Here is a 14,915-nt window from a genome sequence, read left to right as displayed (position 1 = left end):
GCATGCGCCACCATGCCTGACTAATTTGTGTATATTTAATAGAGATGGGGTTTCACCATGTTGGCCAGGCTGGTCTCGAACTCCTGACCTCAGGTGATCCGCCTGCCTCGGCCTTCCAAAGTGCTGGGATGGCCGAGTCTCTGATTTTAAAGACCAACATGATTACATTGTGCCCCCCTGGATAATCCAAGACAACCCCCATCTCAAGGTCCTTAATCACACCTGCAAAATCCCTTCACCATGTAAAGTAAGACATTCACGTGTTCCAGGGGTTAGGGTGTGGGAATTTTAGGACATCAGAATAATGGCCATTATTCTGCCTACCACTTATGAAACATCCATATACATAAATATTCATAGAAAAATAGTCTAAGATAGTATTACAAAACAAAATATCCTTATAACCACCACCCAAACCAAGAAATAAACATGGTCAGAATCTCAATGATACCCACCCTCCCCCAATCATTTTTTTTTTGGCCTGGAATTTTTTTGTCCATCTATTAATTTTCAACATTTTTGTCACTTTGTTTTATGTGCATTTCCTGTACATTGCATATGGCTAGATTTTAAAAGTCATTTGGTTTGACAAGCTCTGACTTTTGTTTGTTTTTGAGACAGGGTATCTCCCTGTCATCCAGGATGGAGTGCAGTAGCACAATTATAGCTCACTGTAGCCTCAAACTCCTGGGCTCAAGTGATCCTCCAGCCTCAGCTTTCTGGATAGTTGGGACTACAGGTGTGCACCACCATGCTCAGCTGATTTTTAAACTTTTTGTAGAGAAGATATCTCACTATGTTGCCCAGACTGGTCATGAACTCTTGGCCTTATATAATCCTCCCACCTCAGCTTCCCAAAGTGCTGGCATTACAGGCATGAGACGGCACGCCCAACCAACCTCTGACTTATAATAGGTTAATTCAGCCTGTTCATATTTATTTCAATAAGCAATATACTTTCTTTCTGCCTTATTTTACATTTACTATTTACATTTCATTAATGTTTTCCTCTGTGCCTTTTTTTTTTCTTTAACTTTGGTGGGTTTCATCAAGTTCCTGTTAATTCCCACCCCCCCACCTTTTTTTTTTTTTTCCAGACAGAGTCTCGCTATTTTGGCCAGGCTGGAGTGCAGTGGCCCGATCTTGGCTCACTGCAACCTCTGCCACCCAGGTTCAGGCGATTCTCATGCCTCAGCCCCCTGAGTAGCTGGGACTACAGGTGCGTGCCACCACGCCTGGCTAATTTTTGTATTTTTAGTAGAGACAGTGTTTCACCATGTTCGCCAGGCTGGTCTCAAACTCCTGACCTCAAGTGATCCACCCACCTCAGTCTACCAAAGTGCTGCAATTACAGGCGTGAACCACCGCACCCAGCCTTCCCTTTGCTAACCTGCTAGTGTTTATCTTCTTTCCTAACAATCATATCCTTAAATTGCTCTATGGATACGTGGTAAATAATCCTCCTCCATCAAAATATTATGCTTGCCAACTCCTCCATCACTCCCTGAAAGACGCTGCCTTTAGCATGCTTCTAACTCTCCCACTCTCCCCAGTCCTTGAGTTTTATTACTGAGATAGTTTACAATTTTTTGTTCTCGTCTATTATGAGGATTTGTAGTTGTTATAAAACCCATATGGCCGGGCGCGGTGGCTCACGCCTGTAATACCACCACTTTGGGAGGCTGAGGCGGATGGATCTCCTGACGTCAGGAGTTCGAGACAAGCTTAGCCAACATAGTGAAACGCTGTGTCTACTAAAAATACAAAAAAAAAAAATTAGGGCACTGTGGCGGGCGCCTGTAATCCCAGCTACTAGGGAGGCTGAGGCAGGAGAATCGCTTGAACCTGGGAGGTGGAGGTTGCAGTGAGCCAAGATCACGCCACTGCACTCCAGCCTGGGTGACAGAACAAGACTCCATCTCAAAAAAAAAAAAAAGAAAAAAAAAGCCATATGTATGTGCACGGTAAAATGTCAGGAAATACAGATGAGGAAAAATGAGAGTAACACTATTCCTGCCACCTAGAGTCTACTGCCAGTACCTTGAATTGGTGTTTTATTTTATTTTTATTCATTTATTTTTTAAAGATACAAGATCTCATTCTGTCACCTGGGCTGGACTGCAGTGGCATAATCATAGTTCACTGCAACCTCAAACTCCGGAGCTCAAGGGATCCTTCTGCCTCAGCCACCCAAGTGGAATACAAAGGCACACCACTAGGCCAGGCTAATTTTCAAAAAATTTTTTTTTTTTGGTAGAGACTGTCACACGCTTCCGGGTGAAGATACCACCAAACAGCAAACAGCCTTTGTGTGAGCAACAAGGCTGTTTATTTCACCTGGGTGCAGGTGGGCTGAGTCCGAAAGAGGAGTCAACAAAGGGTGGTAGGATTATCATTAGTTCTTATGGGTTTGGAATAGGCATACAAAGTACATTCTCAAGGGTGGGGAGAGTATTACAAAGTACTTTTTTTTTTTTTTTTTTGAGTTGGAGGTCTTGCTCCATTGCCCAGGCTGGATAGAGTGCAGTGGCGTGATCTCGGCTCACTGCAAGCTCCACCTCCCAGGTTCAAGTGATTCTCCTGCCTCAGCCTCCCAAGTAGCTGGGACTACAGTTGCCTGCCACCACGCCTGGCTAATTTTTTGTATTTTTAGTAGAGATGGGGTTTCACCGTGTTAGCCAGGATGATCTCGATCTCCTGACCTTGTGATCCGCCAACCTCGGCCTCCCAAAGTGCTGGGATTACAGACAAAGTACCTTCTTAAGGGCAGGGGAGAATATTACAAAGTACCTTCTTAAGGGTGGGGGGGGTGGGGGGGAGAATATATCGCATCAGTTAGGGTGGGGCAGGAACAAATCACAATGGTGGAATGTCATCAGTTAAGGCTATTTTCACTTCTTTTGTGGATCTTCAGTTGCTTCAGGCCATCTGGATGTATACGTGCAGGTCACAGGGGATATGATGGCTTAGCTTGGGCTCAGAGGTCTGACATTCCTGTCTTATATTAATAAGAAAAACAAAACAAAATAGTGGTGAAGTGTTGGGGCGGCGAAAATTTTTGGGGGTGGTATGGAGAGATAATGGGTGATGTTTCTCAGGGCTGCTTCGAGCAGGATTAGGGGCAGCGTGGGAACCTACAGTGGGAGAGATTAAACTGAAGAAAGATTTTGGGGTAAGGGGTGATATTGTGGGGTTGTTAGAAGGAGCATTTGTCATATAGAATTATTGGTGATGGCCTGGATGCAGTTTTGTATTAATTGAGAAACTAAACAGAAGACACAAGATCTGAATAAAAGAAGGAGAAAAATAGGTATTAAAGGACTAAGAATTGGGAGTACTCAGGACATCCAATTAGAGAGTGTCCAAGGGGGTTCAGCATAATTATTTGCTTGGTTGGCGAGTTTTTGGGCTCTATCCTTGAGTTTTTTTATGTTGTCATATACCAGGCCAGATTGATTTAGGAAAAAACAACACTCTTCATTTAAAAATATACAGAGTCCTCCTTTTTCAGCAGTGAGTAAATCAGGGCCTCGGTGATTTTGGAGGAAAGAGAAATGCAAAACCAGCAATTATTTGTTAAAGAAGGATTAGAAACGGCTAGGAGAGAGTCAGTGAGATTGATAGTGTGATGGAGATAGCTGGGGAGAGGTAGAGGGTGGCGTAAGAATGGGAACGAGAATAAGAGTGAGTATAAAAGTAAAGAATAGGACTTCATCAGGGTGAAAGAATTGGAGTGTGCCCTGTCAGCAAGGATCATCTATCCACTCCAAGAGGGAGTCAAGAGTGGCGGATTGGGGATAGATTTTCACGATGGAAAGGAAATGAGAGGTTTTAAGAGGCGGGCTAGTGGCTTGTAACCTACATGGAAGAGGTTATGAAATGATGACAGAATAGAATAGGCCTGTGAGGCTGGAAGGAGATATTTTCCTTGGTCCAAGAACCGTTTACCTTGTGTGGGAAGAGATTGATAGGTGAAAGTTTCAGTGGGAGAGTAGGTGGGCGTGACCGATGAGAAGGAGAAAAACTAGCCGTGAGGGACAGAAGTTGGAACGCTAGCTGCTTCTTTAGCTACCTTATCAGCGTAAGCGTTGCCCTGAGCAATGGGATCTGACACCTTTTGATGGCCCTTGCAGTGATTGACTCCAGCTTCCTTTGGAAGTAAAAGGGCCTTGAGAAGAGTTTTTATTAAAGACACATTAATGATGGAGGACCCTTGTGTAGTGAGGAAACCTCTTTCAGCCCATATAACAGCATGGTGGTGCAGGATATGGAAGGCATATTTAGAGTCAGTATAAATGTTGATGCATAGTCCCCTTGCAAGAGTGAGGGCCTGAGTTAAGGCAATGAGTTCAGCTTGCTGAGAAGTAGTGAAGAGGGGCAGAGCAGTGGCCTCAATGATAAATGTGGAAGATACTGTAGCATAGCCTACCTTTGCTGGTGAGTGGCGATTAGGCCTGATGGAACTGCCGTCAATAAACCAAATGTGATCAGGGTGAGGAACAGGAAAGAAGGAAATATGGGGAAATGGAGTGAATGCCAGGTGGATCAGAGAGATACAGTCTTGGGGGTCAGGTGTGTTATCAGGAATAATGTGGGGGGGGCCAGCCTAAAACAGTAAGGTCAAGTTGTTTGGATAGGCTACAGGACATGGTCCCAGCTCTTGTATAAAAATTCCAGCTGCATAGCCCTGCACTTCAGCTGTGTGTAATCAAAAAGGGTTGGGATGAATTAGGGAGAGCTAGTGTGGGAGCAGCTTTTAGGGCTGTTTTTAAGGAGTGGAAAGAGGAGTGGGGAAAGGATTTAGGATTTATGGGGTCAGCTAGGTTTCCTTTTGTGAGTTTATATAATGATTTAGTTAGGATGGCAAAACCAGGTATCCAAAGGTGAAAGTACCTAACCATGCCTAGGAAGGAAAGGAGTTGTTGCTTTGTAGAAGGGTTTGGGGTTTGGGAGATTATCCAGACACGATCAACTGGGAGAGCACGTGTGTTTTTATGAAGAATTATGCCAAGATAGATAATGAATGAGGAAGAAATTTGGGCTTTGGAGGGGGATACGAGGTATCCCTTTGAGAATAGATGTTGGAGGAGCAGGAGGGTGTCCTGTTGGGAGGATTTGTAGGGGGAACTACAAAGTAGAAGGTTGTTACAATATTGAATAAGGTGAGAAGCAGATGGACAGAAAAAAAGTAAATAATGAGAAAGGGCTTGACTGAAGTAATGAGGGCCGTCCCTGCAGCCTTGCGGCAATACAGCCCAGGTAAGTTGCTGAGACTGATGAGTGTCAGGGTCAATCCAAGTGAAAGCGAAGAGAGGCTGGGATGAAGGGTGCAAAGGAATAGTAAAGGAAGCATGTTTGAGATCCATAACAGAATAATGGGTTGTGGAGGGAGGTATTGAGGTGTGGCTGTAGCCCAGAAATAGTCAGGGAAGCAAATAATTTGGTTAAAATGTCTCGACCTAATAAGGGAGCTGGGCAGGTGGGGATAACTAAAAAGGAGTGCATAAAAGAATGTTGTCCAGGCCGGGCGCGGTGGCTCACACCTGTAATCCCAGCACTTTGGGAGGCCGAGGCGGCGGATCATGAGGTTAGGAGATTGAGACCACAGTTAAACCCTGTCGCTACTAAAAATACAAAAAATTAGCCAGTGCCTGTAGTCCCAGCTACTTGGGAGGCTGAGGCAGGAGAATGGCGTGAACCCAGGAGGCGGAGCTTGCATTGACCTGAGATCACGCCACTGCACTCCAGCCTGGGTGACAGAGCGAAACTCCGTCTCAAAAAAAAAAAAGCATGTTGTCCAAGTTGGCACCAGAATTGGGGAGTTTTAAGAGGTTTAGAAGCCTGGCCGTGAATACCCACAACAGTTACAGAAACAGTCCCTTGAAAAGAAGGTAATGTGGAGTGGGTAGCCTCCATATTGATTAAGAAGGGGACGGAGTTACCCTCCACTGTAAGAGTTACCCAAAGCGTCTGTGATGGTCCAGGAGGCTTCCGAGGCAATCAGGCAGCATCAGTCTTCAGCCACTAAGCCGGGAAGATCTGGGAAGGAGTCAGTCAGAGAGCCTTGGGCCAGAGTTGCAGGGTCTCTGGCAGTGGCTGCTGGGCGAGTTGGACAGTCCAGTTTCCAGTAGGATCCCACACAGATGGGACACGGCTTAGGAGGAATCCCGGGCTGTGGGCATTCCTTGGCCCAGTGGCCAGATTTCTGGCACTTGAAGCAAGATCCTGGGGGAGGAGGTCCTGGAGGAATGCCTGGCTGCAGCGGTTCAGGCGTTTGGAAGTTCTTGTGTGCTGGAGATATGGCTGGGGTTTCTCTCACAGTGGAGGCAAGGAGTTGCAACTCAGAAATATGTTGCTACTTGGCTGCCTCTACTCTATTATTGTACACCTAGAAGGCAAGGTTAATTAAGTCCTGTTGTAGGGTTTGATGGCCAGAATCTAATTTTTGGAGCTTTTTCTAATGTCGAGTAAAGGGCAGTAGAGCGTCTAAGGGTTATTGCCAAACGGGCCATGGACTGGGCTGGGTTTTTATATTTAATGAAAAAGAGCCTAAACGCTAACTGATTTGGGAGAGGTCAGAAAAAGAAGAAGGAGCATTAACCTTGACTCTACCTTCAGCTCCAGTCACCTCTCTAAGAGGAAATTGTTGGGCAGATGGGGGAGGGCTAGTCGCGGAAAAAAACTGTAAGCCGGACCGGGTGTGAGGACGGGAGGTGATAGAAGGATTATAGGGTCAGGGAGCGGAGGCTGAGGGAGAATTGGGACTTGGCTTGGCCTGACAAGGAGCAGCCTGGGAAGGAGGGGAGAGGTCAGATAGGTTCATAGAAAAGGAGGATTCAGAGGACTCAGAGCTTGGGGTGGAGACTGAAGGAACAGACAGGAGAGAAAGAGGAAAGATTTGGGATGAGTCACATTGGGAGCAGAGACTAGGGAGGGACTGATGTGTAAAAGAATGCGTAGATGTCAGCCACCTCAGACCATTTGCCCATTTTACAACAAGCATTATCTAGATCTTGTAGGATGGAGAAGTTGAAAGTGACATTTTCTGGCTATTTGGAACCATTGTCGAGTTTGTATTGGGGTCAAGCTGTATTGCAGAAGAAAATAAGGTGTTTAGGTTTTAGGTCAGGTGTGAGTTGAAGAGGTTTTAAGTTTTTGAGAACACAGGCTAAAGGAGAAGAAAGGGGAATGGAGGGCGGAAGCTTGCCCATAGCGAAGGAGGTAAGTTTAAAGAGAAAGGTAGAGACATGGAGTGGTGAGCAGCCCTGGGCTGCAATGTGGGTGAGCAGCCAAAGCAGGCGTCCCCACAGTTGAGTTGCCACCAAGGGAATGTGGGTGAATGACCAAGGCAGACATCCCCGCGGTGATCAGACACCAATGAAATGTGGGGTGAATAATCAGGCAGGTGTCCCCGCAATGATTAAACACCAAGGGAAGACTGTCTTCCCGAGTCCGTGACTGGCACTGGAGTTTTGGGTCCACGGATAAAATGTGTGTCCTTTGTCTCTACTAGAGAGGAAAAAGACCTGGAATTGGAAGGACAGGGAGATTGAAGGGTAGCGAGAGATGGAGATTGAAGGGTAGCAAGAGAGGCTGGAGAAGAGAGTGAAAAGACCGCTTACCCAATTTAAAATTGGTGAGATGTTCCTTGGGCTGGTTGGTCTGAGGACCCAAGGTCGTAGGTAGATCTCCTCATGGAGTGAGGGCAAGGACAGGGGACTGGTCTCCCGAAGGAGACCTCCTGTCCCAGGTTTCAGCACCAAATGTCATGCGCATTTGTGTGAAGAGACCACCAAACAGGCTTTGTGTGAGCAACAAGGCTGTTTATTTCACCTGGGTGCAGGTTGGCAGAGTCCGAAAACAGAATCAGCAAAGGGTGGTGGGATTATCATTAGTTCTTATGGGTTTGGGATAGGTGTACAAAGTACATTCTCAAGGGCAGGGAGAATATTACAAAGTACCTTCTTAAGGGCAGGGGAGAATATTACAAAATACCTTCTTAAAGGCGGGGAGGGGGGAGAATATATCGTATCAGTTAGGGTGGGGCAGGAACAAATCACAATGATGGAATGTCATCAGTTAAGGCTATTTTCACTTCTTTTGTGGATCTTCAGTTGCTTCAGGCCATCTGGATGTATACACGCAGGTCACAGGGGATGTGATGGCTTAGCTTGGGCTCAGAGGCCTGACAGAGACAGGGTCTTGCTATGTTGCCCAGGCTGGTCTTGAACTGCTGGCCTCAAATGATCCTCCTAGCTCAGCATCCCAAAGTGCTGGGATTTCAGGTGTAAACCACCATGGTGGGACTGTTATTAGGATTTTCATTACTCACTTCTGCAAAACAGTCTCTAAACACTTGATGCACAAATTCCCAGTCTATCCTCCACCGTCTAAGCTGAACTCTTTCTCTGTATTGCATAATTCATTGCTAACTCTGCTACCTTACCTCTTCATCTGTCAGTATCATGAATTTGTAACCACTACTGAAAGAATTCTCTTAAGGAAATCCCTCAGAGGGCATGTAGGTGATATATGCACTGAATCTTGTAAGCCAGAAAATGTCTTTCTTTTGCCTTGGTTAGGCAATTACACTGGTTGGTTTTGATTCTTTGGTCACATTCCTTTTCTCTTAGCAATCTGTATTCTACTATCTCCTGGCTTGTAGTATTGTAGATGGGCACCCTTAGAGGATTCTCGTTCCCTTATAAGTAACCTAATCTTTTTGTCTGGAAGCTTATAGGGTGTTTTTTCTATTTCTGGGACTGAGGGATTTTATCAGGCTATGTCTAGATGCTTATCTTTATTCATGCGAGTCATTTTACTCTTCAGACTCAAATTTCCCACTCCACTGTTCCCGTTCTCTTCTTTTGGGACTCCTGTTGTTTGGGTGTTGGTCTTCTGGATCAGCCCTTCAGTTTCACATGTAATTGCAGGGCTCCTTCTCTTGAATTTCTGACATGTGATAGGATTTCTTCCAGTATCTCCGAGTGTCTCATTAATGACTGTGCCAACTACCAAATATGTCTATTCTAGGTTTTTCCTGGCATTGAGGAAGTAACCACAGGATGGGTCTGTGAACCACTGGGGCCCACTGAGGAGGCCTGGAATTAAGATTCCATCTGTCCCCTGACCCCCTTAAGCCCTTATTTTGACTGGTGGAGCACACTGGCATTTTGGGTCCCTAGGAATAAGCATAAACTTAGAGCCCATGTCTAGTAATCCCTAAGGAGCCTGGATATTCCCTCTCCCCAAGGCACAGACACCCTGGTGAGTGGCCATAGGTCACTTCGGAAAGGCTTGAAGGAAGATTTATGCTGCAAGGACCTTCCTCCAGGGGACTGGTTATCTCCTTCAATCAAGGAGCTCTGGGTCCGCTAATGACTTAGGTCTGGAAAGGAATGAGAGGCTGGGACTCTTCACTGTGGCAATGGAGTCAGGATCTTGGCTACCAGACCTAGGGTTTCTCCTAGTGTATAAAGGAAGCAGGAGAGAAATACTCTGCAATGGCAGACTAAAGACTTCCAAAAATCCATTCCCCCATAAAAGCAATGAGAACACTGGCAAAAATTGCCCAAATCAGCTTTTTCAGAACTCTATAAATTAACCAAAGGCTAGCTATTACAATCCAAGGCATGGTTTTTCTTTCTTTCTTTCTTTCTTTTTTTTTGGAGTTGGAGTTTCGCTCTTGTCACTCAGGCTGGAATGCAATGGCACAATCTCGGCTCACTGCAACCTCCACCTCTTAGGTCCAAGTGATTCTCCTGCCTCAGCCTCCCGAGTAGCTGGGATTACAGGCGTGCACAACCACACCCAGCTAATTTTTGTATTATTAGTAGAGATGGGGTTTCATCATGTCGGCCAGGCTGGTTTCTAACTCCTGACCTCAGGTGATCCACCCGCCTTGGCCTCCCAAAGTGCTGGGATTACAGGCATGAGCCACCACGCCCGGCCTCCAAGGCATGGTTTTTCAAGAAAAAACAGCTGAATCCTAGTAAGGAGAGTGAGCTTTGTGGTGTTTTAACTTGCTCTGCTCCCATTCTTCTCTCCATTGGTCCACAGCAATCTTGGTAACTAAGAGCCTCACAACTAAGAGACCTGTGAGAACCAATAGCCTAGCAGCCATTAGAGGGGCAGAACAGGTTTGAACCTCAACAAAAGCTCCGTTTCCAGAGAAGTGTCATTATTTGACCTATCCGCTGACTCCTTGAAAAGCTCTATTCTCAGGGTTTATCTTTTTTTTTTTTTTTTTTTTTTTTTTTGAGATGGAGTCTCGCTCTGTCACCCAGGCTGGAGTACAGTGGCACAATCTTGGCTCACTGCAGCCTCTGCCTCCTGGGTTCTAGTGATTCTCCTGCCTCAGCCTCCCGGGTAGCTGGGACTACAGGCATGCACCACCGTGCCTAGCTAATTTTGTATTTTTAATACAGATGGGCTTTCACCATGTTGGCCAGGCTGGTCTTGAACTCCTGACCTCATGTGATCCGCCCGCCTCGGCCTCCCAAAGTGCTGGGATTACAGGCATAAGCCACCGTGCCCAGCCCTCAGGGTTTATCTTTATTTGACCTGACTCAGGACTTTTCCTTTACTAACAGCCATGTCCCTAGGGCATTTGTTGAAAACAAACAAAAACAGGCAGTGACAACTGTTTAACATCACAAGTGCCTGGGGTGGTAATACCAGTTGGAGATATAAGAAGCTGACAAAAAAAACTTAAAAGGAAAGAAAACCATGCCATATCCAATAGAGAGCAAAGCTCTGACTTATTCTTAGGAATTCCTAGGTCACCAGCATGTCTAGGGCTGTGAACATACAGAGAAAAGACCTGAGAAGACCCTACGCTCTCACCTCTAGCTGACCTTGTGGCTCTGTGCCGGCCGGCAGCAAGGGAAGGTTAGAGCAGTGCTGTAAACTGTCTTTGGAACACTGAGACACACACATAGAGCCCCTCGGAAAAGCTGGGAGAGTCATTTGTGAAAGGCATTTAAGAAAATCTCTGTCCAATCATTAGCTGACAACTAAGCTAACTGGGCTAACTGCTCTAACAGAGCAGACTTCAGTGGCTGCACAACATAGAATACAGATGCGACTGAATTAGTCTAGGGATTCACATAACAAATAGCAGCAACAACGTACAGTGACAATAACAAAGCCTAGGGAGGGGGGGAGTCTAATTTTCAGAGCTGCCACACTTTTTTTTTTTTTTTTTTTTTAGACGGAGTCTCACTGTGTCGCCCAGACTGGAGTAGAGTGGTGTGATCTTGACTCACTGCAACTTCTGCCTCCTGGGTTCAAGTGATTCTCCTGCCTCAGCCTCCTGAGTAGCTGGGACTACAGGCGCCCGCCACCATGCTCAGCTCATTTTTTGTATTTTTAGTAGAGACGGGGTTTCACTGTGTTAGCCAGGATGGTCTCAATCTCCTGACCTCGTGATCCGCCCGCCTCAGCCTCCCAAAGTGCTGGGATTACAGGCATGAGCCACTGCACCCGACTTTGGTTTTTAAAATGTCACTTTCAACCAAAAATGATGAGACATGCAAAAAAATAGAAAGTTTTATTTATAACTTTCTTCTTCTTTTTTTTTTTTTTTTTTAGATGGAGTCTTGCTTTGTCGCCCAGGCTGGAGTGCAATGGTGCAATCTTGGCTCAGTGCAACCTCCACCTCCTGGGTTCAAGCGATTTTCCTGCATCAGACTCCTGAGTAGCTGGGATTACAGGCGCCTGTACCACCACGCCCGGCTAGTTTTGTATTTTTAGTAGAGACGGGGTTTTTCCATGTTGGTCAGGCTAGTCTTGAACTCCCGACCTCAGGTGATCCACCTGCCTCAGCCTCCCAAAGTGCTGGGATTACAGGCATGAGCCACCACGCCCAGCCCTTTCTTTTCTTTTTAAATAGAGACAGGGGCTCGCTATGTTGCCCAGGCTGGTCTCAAACTTCTGGGCTCAAGCAATCCTCTTGCCTTAGCCTCCTAAACTGTTGGGATTACAGACATGAGCCACCATGCCCCGTCCGTAGCAATGATCTTAAAGAACAAGAACAAAGTGACAGAAGCTATTAAAGGATCTGCTTCATTGAAGGCAATGAGACTCATAAAAATTTGAGAAGGGCAGGGCCAGGTGCAGTGGCTCATGCCTATAATCCCAGCACTTTGGGAGGCTGAGGTGGATGGATCATTGGAGGTCAGTAGTTCAAGACCAGCCTGGCCAATGTGGTGAAACCCCATCTCTATGAAAAATACAAAAATTAGCCGGGTGTGGTGGTGGGCACACGCCTGTAATCCCAGCTACTCAGGAGGCTAACGCAGACAAATCGCTTGAACCCAGGAGGTAGAGCTTGCAGTGAGCCGAGATCGTGTCACTGCACTCCAGCTTGAGCAACAGAGGGAGACTCCATCTCAAAATAAATAAATAAATAAATAAATTTATTTGAGAAGGGTGGCCTATATAAGATGTGGAGAAACTTCTGATGACCTGGATTGAAGACTAGACACAGAAGCATAGCTCTCTCAGCACCATGATGATCTCAGCCAAAACAAAAAGTCTGTGTGCGACATTGAAAGAAACGGCTGGACCCAACTATTATGCTGAATTATTGCTAGCTCTGAGTGGTTTAAAGGATTAATTATGTTATTAATTACATAACGTAAAAGTGAGTGGTGAGGTTGGGCATGGTGGCTCACGCCTGTAATCCCAGCACTTTGGAAGGCCAAGGCAGGCGGATCACTTGAGGTCAGGAATTCATGACCAGCCTAACCAACATGGCGAAACCCTGTCTCTACTAAAAATACATTAGCCAGGCATGTTGGCACGTGCCTGTAATCCCAGGCACTCAGGAGGTTGAGGCAGGAGAATCGCTCTGGGAGACGGAGGTTGCAGTAAGCTGAGATCATGCCACTGCACTCCAGCCTGGGTGACAGAGCGAGACTGTGTCTCAGAAAAAAAAAAAAAAAGAAAGTGAGTGGTGAGTCTGTGAGTGCTGATGTGAAGGCAGCTGAAGAATTTTTGGAAACTGTAGATAAGCTGATTGTGCAGGAAAATTACTTGCCAGAGAAAATCTTCAATATGGATGAAACTTCCCTATTCTGAAAATGGATGCCTAAGAGAACTTTCATCCATAAGGAGGCCAAGTCAATGCCAGGTTTCAACGCTTTGAAGAACAGGATAACAGTCTTCCTTGGGGGACAATGTTGTAGGCTACAAATTGAAACCCTCTGTTATCTGGCACAGTGAGAACCACAGGGCCTTGAAGCACATCAGTAAGCACACATGGCCAGTGTACTACAGGAGCAATAAGAAGTCATGGATGACCTAGCTCCTCTTCCAAGATGCAATCCTGAATTGTTTTGCCAGAGAAATGCAGAAATACTGTTTGGAGAATAATATATTTTTCAAGATTTTGCTTATTGTTGATAAGGCTCCCATACATCCTCCTTTTACTGGTGATATTCATCCCAATATCTAAGTGGTGTTTCCCCTCCAAACACCACCTCTTTGTTTCAACCAATGGATCATGGAGGTATAGCAGCTTTTAAGGCCTATTACCTGAGGAGACCTTTGCCCAGGTGATTGCTGCAGCTGAGGAAGACACTGAGAAGCCACTGACACAATTCTGGAAGGATTGCAACACATCTGTGACTTCATCAAGAACCCTGCTTAGACTTGGGGTGATGTCACCATGCGGTATGAATGCCATCTGGAGGAAGACACTCAAAAGGTTGGTCCATGACTTAAAAGTATTTGTCAAGGATGAGGAGGTTTCAAAAATCAATAAAGCTGTGGTTGAGGTGGCAAATAATTTTAACCTGGGTGTGGATGAGGATGACATGGTAGAGCGCCTAGAGGTAATTCTTGAGGAATTGACTAATAAGGAGCTGTTGGAACTGGAACAGGAATACATAGCTGAAGAAGAGGCAAGAGAAAAAAGAAACTGCAGGAGAAGAAAAACCCAGAAGAAAATTCACAGTGAAGGGTTTAGCAGAAGCTGCTGCAGACCTCAACAAACTCCTTAAAACGCTGAAAACACGGACCCTCATACTGAACGGTTTTCATTAATAGAGAGATATGTTCATGGTGCATTATCTGTTTACAAGCAAATGTATGATTAAAATAAAAGAAAGAAAGAAGCCAAGCAAACCTCCATGGACATTTTTTGAAAGAGTGATAGTCCCTCAAGAAGAGCCTCAGGCAGGTCCTACAGGAGGGATTCCAGAAGAATGTGTTATCATAGGAGATGAAAGCTCCATGCGTGTTATTGCTTCTGAAGACCTTCCAGTGGGGCACGATGTGGAAGTGGAAGACAGTGATCTCGATGATCTTGACTAGTGTAGGCCTAGGCTGATTGTGTGTGTATGTGTGTCTTAGTTTTTAACAAAAAAGTTTAAAATATTGAAAAATATACTTTTTAAAATAGAAAAAGTTGGCCGGGTGCGGTGGCTCATGCCTGTAATCCCAGCACTTTGGGAGGCTGAGGTGGGTGGATCACTTGAGGTCAGGAGTTCGAGACCAGCCTGACCAACATGGAGAAACCCCGTCTCTACTGAAAAAAATACAAAATTAGCTGGGCGTGGTGGCGCATGTCTGTAATCCCAGCTACTCGGGAGGCAGAGACAGGAGAATCGCTTGAACACGGGAGGTGGAGGTTGTGGTGAGCCGAGATCATGCCATTTGCACTCCAGCCTGGGCAACAAGAGCAAAACTCCGTATCAAAAAATAAATAAAATAAAATAGAAAAAGCTTCTGGAATAAGGATATAAAGAAAGGAAATATTTTTGTACAGCTGTACAATGTGTACTTTAAGCTAAGTGTAATAACATTTATTAATGAGCTTATTGACAAAAGAGTAAGTTTAAAAAATTTAAAAGTTTGGCTGGGTGAGGTGGCTCACGCATGTAATTTCAGCACTTTGGGAGGCCAAGGCG

General features: G+C 45.6%; 1 pseudogene across 1 annotated transcript in view; it reads left to right on the top strand.

Annotated features, from left to right (window-relative positions):
- LOC129394180 (histone-lysine N-methyltransferase SETMAR-like) overlaps window positions 1-14,915 on the top strand; it is a 28,894-nt pseudogene that overhangs the window by 7,757 nt on the left and 6,222 nt on the right. The window lies entirely within an intron of this gene.

Source organism: Pan paniscus, chromosome 18 (assembly GCF_029289425.2).
Source record: "Pan paniscus chromosome 18, NHGRI_mPanPan1-v2.0_pri, whole genome shotgun sequence".
In the NCBI taxonomy this organism is placed as follows: Eukaryota; Metazoa; Chordata; class Mammalia; order Primates; family Hominidae; genus Pan; species Pan paniscus.
The sequence above is the reverse complement of the archived record's forward strand: the minus strand, read 5'-3'. Positions and strand labels throughout refer to the sequence as shown.